Source organism: Ranitomeya imitator, chromosome 10, assembly GCF_032444005.1.
Source record: "Ranitomeya imitator isolate aRanImi1 chromosome 10, aRanImi1.pri, whole genome shotgun sequence".
In the NCBI taxonomy this organism is placed as follows: Eukaryota; Metazoa; Chordata; class Amphibia; order Anura; family Dendrobatidae; genus Ranitomeya; species Ranitomeya imitator.
In genome coordinates this window covers 94,045,550-94,057,989 of record NC_091291.1, presented here as the reverse complement: position 1 = coordinate 94,057,989, position 12,440 = coordinate 94,045,550, and the positions used below count along the sequence as shown (strand labels likewise).

At 44.9% G+C, this 12,440-nt stretch overlaps 1 protein-coding gene across 1 annotated transcript in view; it reads left to right on the top strand.

Annotated features, from left to right (window-relative positions):
• Window positions 1–267: 267 nt before the first annotated feature.
• The window catches only part of MMEL1 (membrane metalloendopeptidase like 1), a 469,687-nt gene continuing 457,514 nt past the window's right edge, over window positions 268–12,440 (top strand). Inside the window, exon 1 of the mRNA XM_069742374.1 lies at window positions 268–646. The gene's annotated coding sequence lies outside the window, so the exon portion shown is untranslated. The remainder of the gene's footprint in view (window positions 647–12,440) is intronic.

Below are 12,440 nucleotides of genomic sequence, written 5' to 3'. Positions count from 1 at the left end.
TTGCGTCGACGACGCTGCGTCCAACAACACAAATGTGAACGTAGTCTAAGACAGTCTCCGCAGCCCTTTTTGTCCTGAATAAAGGCAACTAGGTTAGATTTGAGAATATGTGTCAAGTGGTTGTGACTTCTCCTCTTGGAGTGGGGGCAAGAAGCACAGGAGAACTCTCCTTTAAGGGTAGAGTGAGTATGTGCCCCATCGGGCCGCATGACGGGAAAGATGTTAATTAATAATCCATAGAGCAGATCCTACCGTGTTAGTAACAGCAGAGCTGCTGTGGATCTGATGCAGCATAGGTATATAACGGCAGGCAACGAAGAGAGCTGTATTGGATCAGCGGGAGTTAATGTAACGATAACCTTGGTAGTGTATTACCAGTGCCGACAATTCATTGGGTAATCTCAGACACCTGAGTGTGCTGAGATTGCAAGACCAAGAGCCGACAAAAAAATGTAGAGAGTGAAAAGGAAGGTTTATAGTCTGAGCACTTTGTGGAAAAGCATCTTGCCGGGTAAAGCAATTTCTCGTAAGCTGCTGTACACATCAGCCATTGGTTCCAGCAGAACATGTAAATAGCACAGGTGAATTTTTGTTCCTCGGCTCCGTACTTGCCGGCGACTGCAGAGAAATTCTTCATATTATACAGGTGAGAGGACATTATATGGTACTCGGAATAATTAGAAAATGATGCTGTGATTGTATATTCAAAAGGGCTTTAGGTATTTTTCCTTTTTATTTTACTTAAAAATTTATGCATATATTTTTCATTTATTTTCAATTTTATTGTAAAAAAAAAAATATGTATATATTTTTTATTTTATTTTCATTTTTATTATTTAAAAAAAATAAACATTTTACAGTTTTGGTTTGAATTCCTTTTCAATATTAAAATGGAATCAATTTGCCTATATTTAAAATTTATATTTTAAATTAATATTTTTAATTACTGTCACTTTTACTGTTCTGAATACAAAAAAAAATACCCCCCTTCATTTCTTTATCTAAATGCTTTGTATTTGGCATCGTCTTTGCGACCCTTTTTAAGTTTTCATGATCCTATTAAAAATGTATGTATTCAACCATTTGATTAAATTTTAATACACGTCTCTATCAGAAGTTGCAGTCAGACAAGCATATTGTGGCAAGCAAGCTTTTATCATAATTTTGCACATTTTTATTAATAGTACACATTAATTTTCTGTTTAATTAACGCATATATTTTCGACAGACATCTTATTTTATGTAGCTACAGTCTATGCAGATATGTCTGAACGGGAATATTTGTGCTATGATCAATCTCTCCTTTGGCTATGATAAAGCAAGGTTTATTTTTATCTATGATTTGTCTGGCATTTTATGTTAACATGACCAGAAATTTTTTTTTGCAATATGTTAGTTAAAAAGGCAGCAAAACAAAATCACAAATACATTGATAGTAACGTTTCTTTCTACTTCTCTGAAAAGTGGATAGGGCTTAACGAGTAAGTGTCGTTTAAGTGTTTATCTCATGAATAGTGTTGAGCATTCCGATACCGCAAGTATCGGGTATCGGCCGATATTTGCGGTATCGGAATTCCGATACCGAGTTCCGATATTTTTGCAATATCGGGAATCGGTATCGGGAAGAGGAATAATGTGTAAAATAAAGAATAAAAATAAAAAATATTGATATACTCACCCTCAGACGCGCCCTGGTTGTAACCGCTGCAACCGCCATGCTTCCCTTCCTAAGAATGAGCGCGTGAAGGACCTGCGATGACGTCGTGGCTTGTGATTGGTCGCGTGAGCGGTCACATGAGCGGTCATGCGACCAATCACAAGCCGCGACGTCATCGAAGGTCCTTCACGCGCTCATTCTTAGGAAGGGAAGCATGGCAGTTGCAGCGGTTACAACCAGGGCGCATCCGAGGGTGAATATATCAATATTTTTTATTTTTATTCTTTATTTTACACATAAATATGGATCCCAGGGCCTGAAGGAGAGTTTCCTCTCCTTCAGACCCTGGGAACCATTACAGGATACATTCCGATATTTGTGTCCCATTGACTTGTATTGGTATTGGATATCGGTATCAGCGATATCCGATATTTTTCGGATATCGGCCGATACAATCCGATACCGATACTTTCAAATATCGGAAGGTATCGCTCAACACTACTCATGAATCAATAAAACACGTGAGAATAAGAAACTTTGTGATATATCGTATCAGAGAAATCTGCTTCTTTCTCCTCCTGGACTGATCATTAATTTTCAAAATACTCAATTCACAGGTAAAATTTGTTTTCAGTGAATACAGATTACTACATTACTGACATAGGAAATGGCAGTTGGTGCAAATAAGATTCTATGTAGGCAGAAGTAGGGAGAGGGAGGAGTTATGTCTCTAGCTCCTCCCTCCTCCTCTCCTCTGCCCCTCTAGAAAGAACTTAAGGAAACACTCCTCCCATCAAAGTTTTTATGCTCTAAATATATTGCAGTTATATTCTTTAGCACAGTATACTTACTATTGCTAATTTTTCCTTTCTACCAGTTAATTCTTCTCTTTTATCTACTCTTTGTAGAAATAGGGAGTCTCTTGTCCTTCCATAAATCATTCTCCTATTCAACTCTTGTCCCAGCTGTTCTGCTCCTTCCCCTGCCAGGGACTTTTGCAGTGACTCATAACTTGTGCAGAGAAAATTGACCTTCTTTTATACATAGAGCTTAGAAGTATTCAGCTAGTCAGTTTTTAATCACATGATGTCATAGATCTAATTGAAAAGAGAAGAATTAATGGTAGAAGGACAGAATGAGCAATTGTAAGTACACAGTGATGTATAATATGATGATTGCAATATATTAATAGGAAACACATTTTGAAAGCTTCAGCTGTCACCGCTTGCAGTCAGATCTGTACACAATACATGATAGAAAAAGAGAAGCTGAGCTGAAAGATATATGGGTTTGTGGGAAAAGATTTAATATAACTTGTATTTTTTCATTGAAATCCTTGGGTGTATGAGTCCAGTGGGTGGTCCTACTAGTGACTGACAGCTATCTCTACATCCATAGTTTAGTCACCTGTCAGGGCAGTGGGGTACTCGGCACCGGATCCGGTCACACTTAAAGGGAATGTTACGGTGGCTGCGACCCGGTCCGTGGCCCTGGGCACCCAATTAAAAAAGGAAAGGTCTTTTAAGGGGAATTGTAAAGTTTGTGTTCATGATGCCACCTGTGGTTCTCGGTCAGAGGGGACCAACGCTGCTGAAAGGGGTCCTCTGGGGTAATGTTGTTGCAGCAATATGGTGATGCTTCCCACAGGTTAAGCAGGGTCCCCATGGCCCTCAAGGTGTATGGGCAAGGATGGTGTATGCCGGCAAATAAGTGGATGACACAAAGTTGTAAAGTCTTTACCTAGTTTACTGACAGTAGCAGTCCACAGTCCAGGACACCAGGAACAGGTGATGGTTTGGCTCGGCCGGCCTGGAGGTAATCATGAATCCCTCTCCCAGGTGAGGTTCATAAGCCTTCCTAATCGTGCTAGTGAGCGAAGTCCCTGCTCCATGTAGCTGCTGGCAAAGTCCTCTCTCTCCTGTCCTGGGACAGTTACCTATATGATGGGCAACTTGAGCCATTTTATAGGGTCTCTGTCATGATTTGGGCTCTTCAGGTGCTGCTTCACCTTCAGGTGTTGGGTGGGCAAATCACATACAGTTCTATGCCCTCTGGTTCTGCTGTGTGTCTAGGAGTACACCACAGCCTCGGGCTCCCGGTGCCCAGTTCCTGCGTTTCAGTTCTGAGGGTGCCCAGTCAAAGTTCCCCTCCGAGCCCCTTTGCTTCTCCACTGTGCTCCTATCCTCAGTAGCTCCACCTCTACCAACCCCTTGGGTTCACTTCCTTCCCTGGAGCTGCAGCTCAGAGCTGACTGCACAGTTCCGCTGTCTGCTCTCCTTGGTCTCCCTGGACCAACTGCCTAACTCCTCCTCCAGACCAGAACACTTAAAGGTTGGGAAACTCCCCTGAATCCAGGTTCAGAGCTCCCCTTTCTGGCCTGGATTTGGAATGTGTTGAATGTGGGTGTATTACCAGGTAAAGAGAATCCTTCTTGCCTCCAAGCATGATATCACCCTCACTGAACAGAAGGCAACATCACTGTAACAACCAGTTACCTGTGGTGTTACACTCCCCCCGTTAACTCCAGTACTCCCGTAATGGGAAAAGAAAAGCAACAGTATAGGTTAAAGACATAAAATGATTTTAGACATGCATGTCAACAGGTTAACTGGTAAAAACTTAAGCATCCCTTTATGGGAGGAATGCTTTTTTGAATGTTGCATAACATGAACTTTACATAAGTGCACACAGGTATAAAGTGCAAAATTGAAATACCAAGGCATATTGACTAGTCCTGGTCTCCGCTACACCATGCTGTTTCGCTTCGGGTCTGTAAAAACAAGCAAAACCAAACAGGGTCCTACTCATGCTGCCAGCATGTGGTAAAACCAATAAAGGGCACCTGAACAGGTGCCAACTATTTACAAGTAGGTTCTCAGGTAATTATTGTTCATTACCCTATTGTCCTTTGACTGGAAAGAAAACATCAACACAGCATAATCAAACATAATAAACATTTTCAAGCAGGTAAATGTCTCTCTACTTGTCCTTCCAGGGGAGGTCCTGGTGCACACAGCTTCTTGACTGGGGAAGTCCTTTGGTGTTTGTCACAACTGGTGACTCCATAGAAAACTGTCCATCATCAGAGGTCTGTGTTGCCTGGGTTTGCGTTCCGTTTTCAGTGGCTACACGGGTATGAATATGCTGTCCTAGGCACCTTTTTACATGTAGGGCGTAGTATCTCCTCTCTCCATGGTCCCGGGTAAAGGTCACTTTGTCTCCTGGGTGCAAGTCACGGTCAGGGTGTCCTCTTAGGAGATGTGACTCAACGTCTGTTTACAAACAGCGGTTTACAAACAGTTCAATATGTGCTCCATGTTCTTTAATAAATCCCCATCCTCTGTCCAAATTAAAGGTTACAACAGTTCCTGTTCTTATTGGTCTTCTACCCACTGGGTTACAGTTAAAGGATCTGGCTTTAACTAGCACATTGCATTCCTCCCCATCTAGTTCTGCATTGTCTCTCCTCTGTGAACAGTTTTAATACCTGTTGTCTGCAATACTCTTCCTTTTCTGTTATCCTTACACTATTAGCTGCTGTCTGAGCCTCTATTGGGAATCCCATCAGATCAGTTTCAGGGTGCCTCCATTGTATAGTCTCTTTTGGCCTGCAATCCTTCAGGGGCAATGGTTCAGGTACCATTGGGTCAGTTAAATCATTTCTCAAGTCTGTCATGTGGTCCCTGGTTACTGTAACGGTGACTATCTAGCCAGGTGTTAAGGTTGGTGAAGGTTCTAGGGCTCCCACCAGGGTGTCTTCAGCTACCAGGGCAGTTTGCGTACCTTGCCAGTGCCAGTGTCCTTCTCTGCCTCATCTGGGGTCAGGATCGCTGGCTGAAGGGCCTGGTGCTGCGGTATTGTTGTCTCCTCCAGCAGCGTCTCGCTTTCCGGCTCCACTGGGGTCAAGGGCTCAGGCTCCGGGTCTGTCATCGGCGCCGCCATCTTTTTCAGCAGTGCCACCCTTTCTGGCTCTGCTGGAGTTGTGAGCACTGGTGGTGAGGTCTGAGGCTGTGCATTCGTCATCCTCCGGATCAGGGACTCCTTCCATGCGGCCACCGTTGTCATTTGGGTGCGCAGGAGTCGTTCGGCCAGCTCCTCCATCTCCGTGCCAAGGAGCTCCGATCTAAGGTAATCTTCTGGTCTGGGGTTTCTTGTTGCTGTGGACCGGGGACATCTCTCCTGGTGTCAGCAGGTCATAGCGGCCCTCCACTCCTGTCTGCCATTGCTTCTTCTGGGTAGCGTGCAGCTATGCTGCGGCCACGCTTTCCCGCGTCTTGCTCTTTTCTCCTTCGTGGGTGGTCTCTTCCCCATTTTCCCACTGGCCATCTCCGGGGGCGAATCCTCCTGGTGATGAACATGTTTTGGTGGCATTAAAGTCTCTGTAGGGGGTGGATCCAGCTTTCGCACCGGTTCTTGAACTCCACCCATGGCAACACATCTTCCTCCTTTATCAGCCTCGTGGTGCAACAATGGCAGCCATCAAACAGTTTCACACAGTCCATTATAGTCCATGGCGCACAGGACCCATTTCAATGGGTCGGTCCATCCTGTTTGTGACTCCAGAAATTGAGTTGCCCGTCAGGGCAGTGGGGTACTTAAGTGCGGTCGCACTTAAAGGGGATGTCACAGTGGCTGCAACCCGGTCCGTGGCCCTGGGCGCCCAATTAAAAGGGAAAAGGTCTCTGTCATGACCCGGGCTCTTCAGGTGCTGCTTCACCTTCAGGTGTGGTGTGGGCAAATCACATACTGTTCTATGCCCTCTGGTTCTGCCATGTGTCCTGGAGTACGCCACAGCATCGGGCTCCCGATGCCTGATTCCTGTGCTTCGGCTCTGAGGGTGCCCGGTCACAGTTCCCCTCCAAGCCCCTTTCCTTCTCAACTGTGCTCCCCTCCTCAGTAGCTCCATCACTTCCAACCCCTCACGTTCACTTCCTTCCCTGGAGCTGCAGCTCAGACCTGGCTGCACGACTCCGCTGTCTGCTCTCCTTGGTCTTCCTGGACCAACTGCCTAACTCCTCCTCCAGACCAGAACACTTAAAGCTCAGGAAGCACCCCTGAATTCGGGTTCAGAGCTCCACCTTCTAGCCTGGATTCGGAATGTGTTGAATGTGGGTGCGTTACCTGGTAAAGAGAATCCTTCTTGCCTCCAAGCATGATATCGCCCTCCCCGAAAGGAAAGCAACATCACAGTAACAACTGGTTACCTGGGGTGTTACATTTTCATACAGGAAAATCTGTCAATCACTGAGTAGGAGCGCCCCCTCTACTCATATACTATAAATACCAGAGATTTCACTGAATAAAAGAATAAAAATTAATAATAAATTTCCTAAAACCGATCCCACGAACATATATATCAATCTCATCAGCTCCTCTTGCTCTATAATATCCTGTCTACAGGTCAGATACAATTTTAACAGCAGGTTCCTTTTAATATATAGGAGATAGCTACCATGAATGCTTTGTTGTATTGTGTTTGTACTAGTTAGTTTTTAGAATGTTATTTTCTCCATTAACATATTGTGTGACCAGTTTTACAGCAGTGGTTTGGTTCTGCTCTGTTCTAGAGATCCATTAACCCCATGCACTATGACAGCTGCAGCATGGCTGATGCACAGCACCCCTGGCAAATCTATAGCTTTAAATCTAATCCTTCATCTAAATAGGAATGACAGAAATCTCCATAAACCAATATAAAATTGGAATAATTAAGTGGAAAAGTAATAGTTGGAGTTAAATGAAAATGAGAAAAGACAATATATTTCTTCTTCAGAAATTCATAATACATTTTAATATAATCTAAATAAGGCAAGCCTATTATTAGCTTAAGGCTTTCAGCCATTAACCTGCCATGAAATAGGATGAATGTGAAAGGTGTGATTTATGTAATTCACACGACTATTATTTTTCCATGGGTGTGATCACTGAGATGGCAAGAAATGGCAAGGTCACATATCACAGATTTCTAAAATGTATAGAATATGTAGTATAAGGGAAAATAAAGAAATGGTATACCTATATAAAATACACTCATGGTTTAAGAGTATATGCACACATTATCTTTTTGAGGTGGGACCGCTTCGAAACCCAACTGAAGAAGTGCCCTAAAAATGTTCAAAATAATGAAAAAATGCATCTCTATGTAAAAACAACTGTCCATAGGCAAAGCAAGGGGTTCAGGTCATGGGGGTGAAATATCGATTTGGCCCCTAATCAGTAGCCCTGATTACAACTATGGTGGGGAAAATATGGTGACATGTAATGGTAGATAGCAGTCTTATAGACCATAAATGTTATGGCTGGCAATCAGGCAACACAGCGTGCAGTAATCAGCGCACATACAGAGATCTGGCAATAACCAAAAACAATAGGACAAGCTCTGAGACGTGGAATCTCTGTAGACTGCAGTACCTGATCCATCCTCACACAACTATAAGCAGCAGTGGATTGCGCCTATAACTACCTATGCAACTCGGCACTGCCTGAGGAGCTGACTAGCCTGAAGATAGAAATACAAGCCTGACCTACCTCAGAGAAACACCCCAAAGGAATAGGCAGCCCCCCACATACAATGACCGTTAGCAAGATGAAAAGACAAACGCAGGAATGAAATAGATTCAGCAAAGTGAGGCCCGATATTCTAGACAGAGCGAGGATAGCAAAGAGAACTATGCAGTCTACAAAAAACCCCAAAACGAAAACCACGCAAAGGGGCAAAAAGACCCACCGTGCCGAACTAACAGCACGGCGGTGCACCCCTTTGCTTCTCAGAGCTTCCAGCAAAAGTTAAATAGCAAGCTGGACAGAAAAAACAGAAAACAAACTAGAAGCACTTATCTAGCAGAGCAGCAGGCCCAAGGAAAGATGCAGTAGCTCAGATCCAACACTGGAACATTGACAAGGAGCAAGGAAGACAGACTCAGGTGGAGCTAAATAGCAAGGCAGCCAACGAGCTCACCAAAACACCTGAGGGAGGAAGCCCAGAGACTGCAATACCACTTGTGACCACAGAAGTGAACTCAGCCACAGAATTCACAACAGTACCCCCCCTTGAGGAGGGGTCACCGAACCCTCACCAGAACCCCCAGGCCGACCAGGATGAGCCACATGAAAGGCACGAACAAGATCTGGGGCATGGACATCAGAGGCAAAAACCCAGGAATTATCTTCCTGAGCATAACCCTTCCATTTGACCAGATACTGGAGTTTCCGTCTAGAGACACGAGAATCCAAAATCTTCTCCACAATATACTCCAATTCCCCCTCCACCAAAACAGGGGCAGGAGGCTCCACAGATGGAACCATAGGTGCCACGTATCTCCTCAACAACGACCTATGGAATACATTATGTATGGAAAAGGAGTCTGGGAGGGTCAGACGAAAAGACACCGGATTGAGAATCTCAGAAATCCTATACGGACCAATAAAACGAGGTTTAAATTTATGAGAGGAAACCTTCATAGGAATATGACGAGAAGATAACCAAACCAGATCCCCAACACGAAGTCGGGGTCCCACACGGCGTCTGCGATTAGCGAAAAGCTGAGCCTTCTCCTGGGACAAGGTCAAATTGTCCACCACCTGAGTCCAGATCTGCTGCAACCTGTCCACCACAGAATCCACACCAGGACAGTCCGAAGACTCAACCTGTCCTGAAGAGAAACGAGGATGGAACCCAGAATTGCAGAAAAATGGAGAGACCAAGGTAGCCGAGCTGGCCCGATTATTAAGGGCGAACTCAGCCAACGGCAAAAATGACACCCAATCATCCTGGTCAGCGGAAACAAAACATCTCAGATATGTTTCCAAGGTCTGATTGGTTCGTTCGGTCTGGCCATTAGTCTGAGGATGGAAGGCCGAGGAGAAAGATAGGTCAATGCCCATCCTACCACAAAAGGCTCGCCAGAACCTCGAGACAAACTGGGAACCTCTGTCAGAAACAATATTCTCAGGAATGCCATGTAAACGAACCACATGCTGGAAGAACAAAGGCACCAAATCAGAGGAGGAAGGCAATTTAACCAAGGGCACCAGATGGACCATTTTAGAAAAGCGATCACAGACCACCCAAATGACCGACATTTTTTGAGAAACGGGAAGGTCAGAAATGAAATCCATCGAAATATGTGTCCAAGGCCTCTTCGGGACCGGCAAGGGCAAAAGCAACCCACTGGCACGTGAACAGCAGGGCTTAGCCCTAGCACAAATTCCACAGGACTGCACAAAAGCACGCACATCCCGTGACAGAGATGGCCACCAGAAGGATCTAGCAACCAACTCCCTGGTACCAAAGATTCCTGGATGACCGGCCAGCACCGAACAATGAAGTTCAGAGATAACTTTACTAGTCCACCTATCAGGGACGAACAGTTTCTCGGCCGGACAACGATCAGGTTTATTAGCCTGAAATTTCTGCAACACTCTCCGCAAATCAGGGGAGATGGCAGACACAATGACTCCTTCCTTGAGGATACTCGCCGGCTCAGATAACCCCGGAGAGTCGGGCACAAAACTCCTAGACAGAGCATCCGCCTTCACATTTTTAGAGCCCGGAAGGTATGAAACCACAAAATCAAAACGAGCAAAAAATAACGACCAACGGGCCTGTCTAGGATTCAAGCGCTTGGCAGACTCAAGATAAGTAAGGTTCTTATGATCAGTCAAAACCACCACGCGATGCTTAGCACCCTCAAGCCAATGACGCCACTCCTCGAATGCCCACTTCATGGCCAGCAACTCTCGGTTGCCCACATCATAATTACGCTCAGCAGCAGAAAATTTCCTGGAAAAGAAAGCACATGGTTTGAACACTGAGCAACCAGAACCTCTCTGTGACAAAACCGCCCCTGCACCAATCTCAGAAGCATCAACCTCGACCTGGAACGGAAGAGAAACATCAGGTTGACACAACACAGGGGCACAGCAAAAACGACGCTTCAACTCCTGAAAAGCTTCCACGGCAGCAGAAGACCAATTAACCAAATCAGCACCCTTCTTGGTCAAATCGGTCAATGGTCTGGCAATGCTAGAAAAATTACAGATGAAGCGACGATAAAAATTAGCAAAGCCCAGGAATTTCTGCAGACTTTTTAGAGATGTCGGCTGAGTCCAATCCTGGATGGCCTGAACCTTAACCGGATCCATCTCGATAGTAGAAGGGGAAAAGATGAACCCCAAAAATGAAACTTTCTGCACACCGAAGAGACACTTTGATCCCTTCACGAACAAGGAATTAGCACGCAGTACCTGGAAAACCATTCTGACTTGCTTCACATGAGACTCCCAATCATCAGAGAAGATCAAAATGTCATCCAAGTAAACAATCAAGAATTTATCCAGATACTCACGGAAAATGTCATGCATAAAAGACTGAAAAACAGATGGAGCATTGGCAAGTCCAAACGGCATCACCAGATACTCAAAATGACCCTCGGGCGTATTAAATGCCGTTTTCCATTCATCTCCTTGCCTGATTCTCACCAGATTATACGCACCACGAAGATCTATCTTGGTGAACCAACTAGCCCCCTTAATCCGAGCAAACAAGTCAGAAATCAATGGCAAGGGATACTGAAACTTAACAGTGATCTTATTAAGAAGGCGGTAATCAATACACGGTCTTAGCGAACCATCCTTCTTGGCTACAAAAAAGAACCCTGCTCCCAATGGTGACGACGATGGGCGAATATGTCCCTTCTCCAGGGACTCCTTCACATAACTGCGCATAGCGGTGTGTTCAGGTACGGACAAATTAAATAAACGACCCTTAGGGAATTTACTACCAGGAATCAAATCGATAGCACAATCACAATTCCTATGCGGAGGTAGGGCATCAGACTTGGACTCTTCAAATACATCCTGAAAGTCCGACAAGAACTCTGGGATGTCAGAAGGAATGGATGACGAAATAGACAAAAATGGAACATCACCATGTACTCCCTGACAACCCCAGCTGGTTACCGACATAGAGTTCCAATCCAATACTGGATTATGGGTTTGTAGCCATGGCAACCCCAACACGACCACATCATGCAAATTATGCAGTACCAGAAAGCGAATAACTTCCTGATGTGCAGGAGCCATGCACATGGTCAGCTGGGCCCAGTACTGAGGCTTATTCTTGGCCAAAGGTGTAGCATCAATTCCTCTCAACGGAATAGGACACCGCAAAGGCTCCAAGAAAAATCCACAACGTTTAGCATAATCCAAATCCATCAGATTCAGGGCAGCGCCTGAATCCACAAACGCCATGACAGAATACGATGACAAAGAGCACATTAAGGTAATGGACAAAAGGAATTTGGACTGTACAGTACCAATAACGGCAGAGCTATCGAACCGCCTAGTGCGTTTAGGACAATTAGAAATAGCATGAGTAGAATCACCACAATAGAAACACAGTCTGTTCAGACGTCTGTGTTCTTGCCGTTCTACTTTAGTCATAGTCCTGTCGCACTGCATAGGCTCAGGTTTACTCTCAGACAATACCGCCAGATGGTGCACAGATTTACGCTCGCGCAAGCGACGACCGATCTGAATGGCCAAGGACATGGACTCATTCAAACCAGCAGGCATAGGAAATCCCACCATTACATCCTTAAGAGCTTCAGAGAGACCCTTTCTGAACAAAGCCGCTAGTGCAGATTCATTCCACAGAGTGAGTACTGACCACTTTCTAAATTTCTGACAATATACTTCTATATCATCCTGACCCTGGCATAAAGCCAGCAGATTTTTCTCAGCCTGATCCACTGAATTAGGCTCATCGTAAAGCAATCCGAGC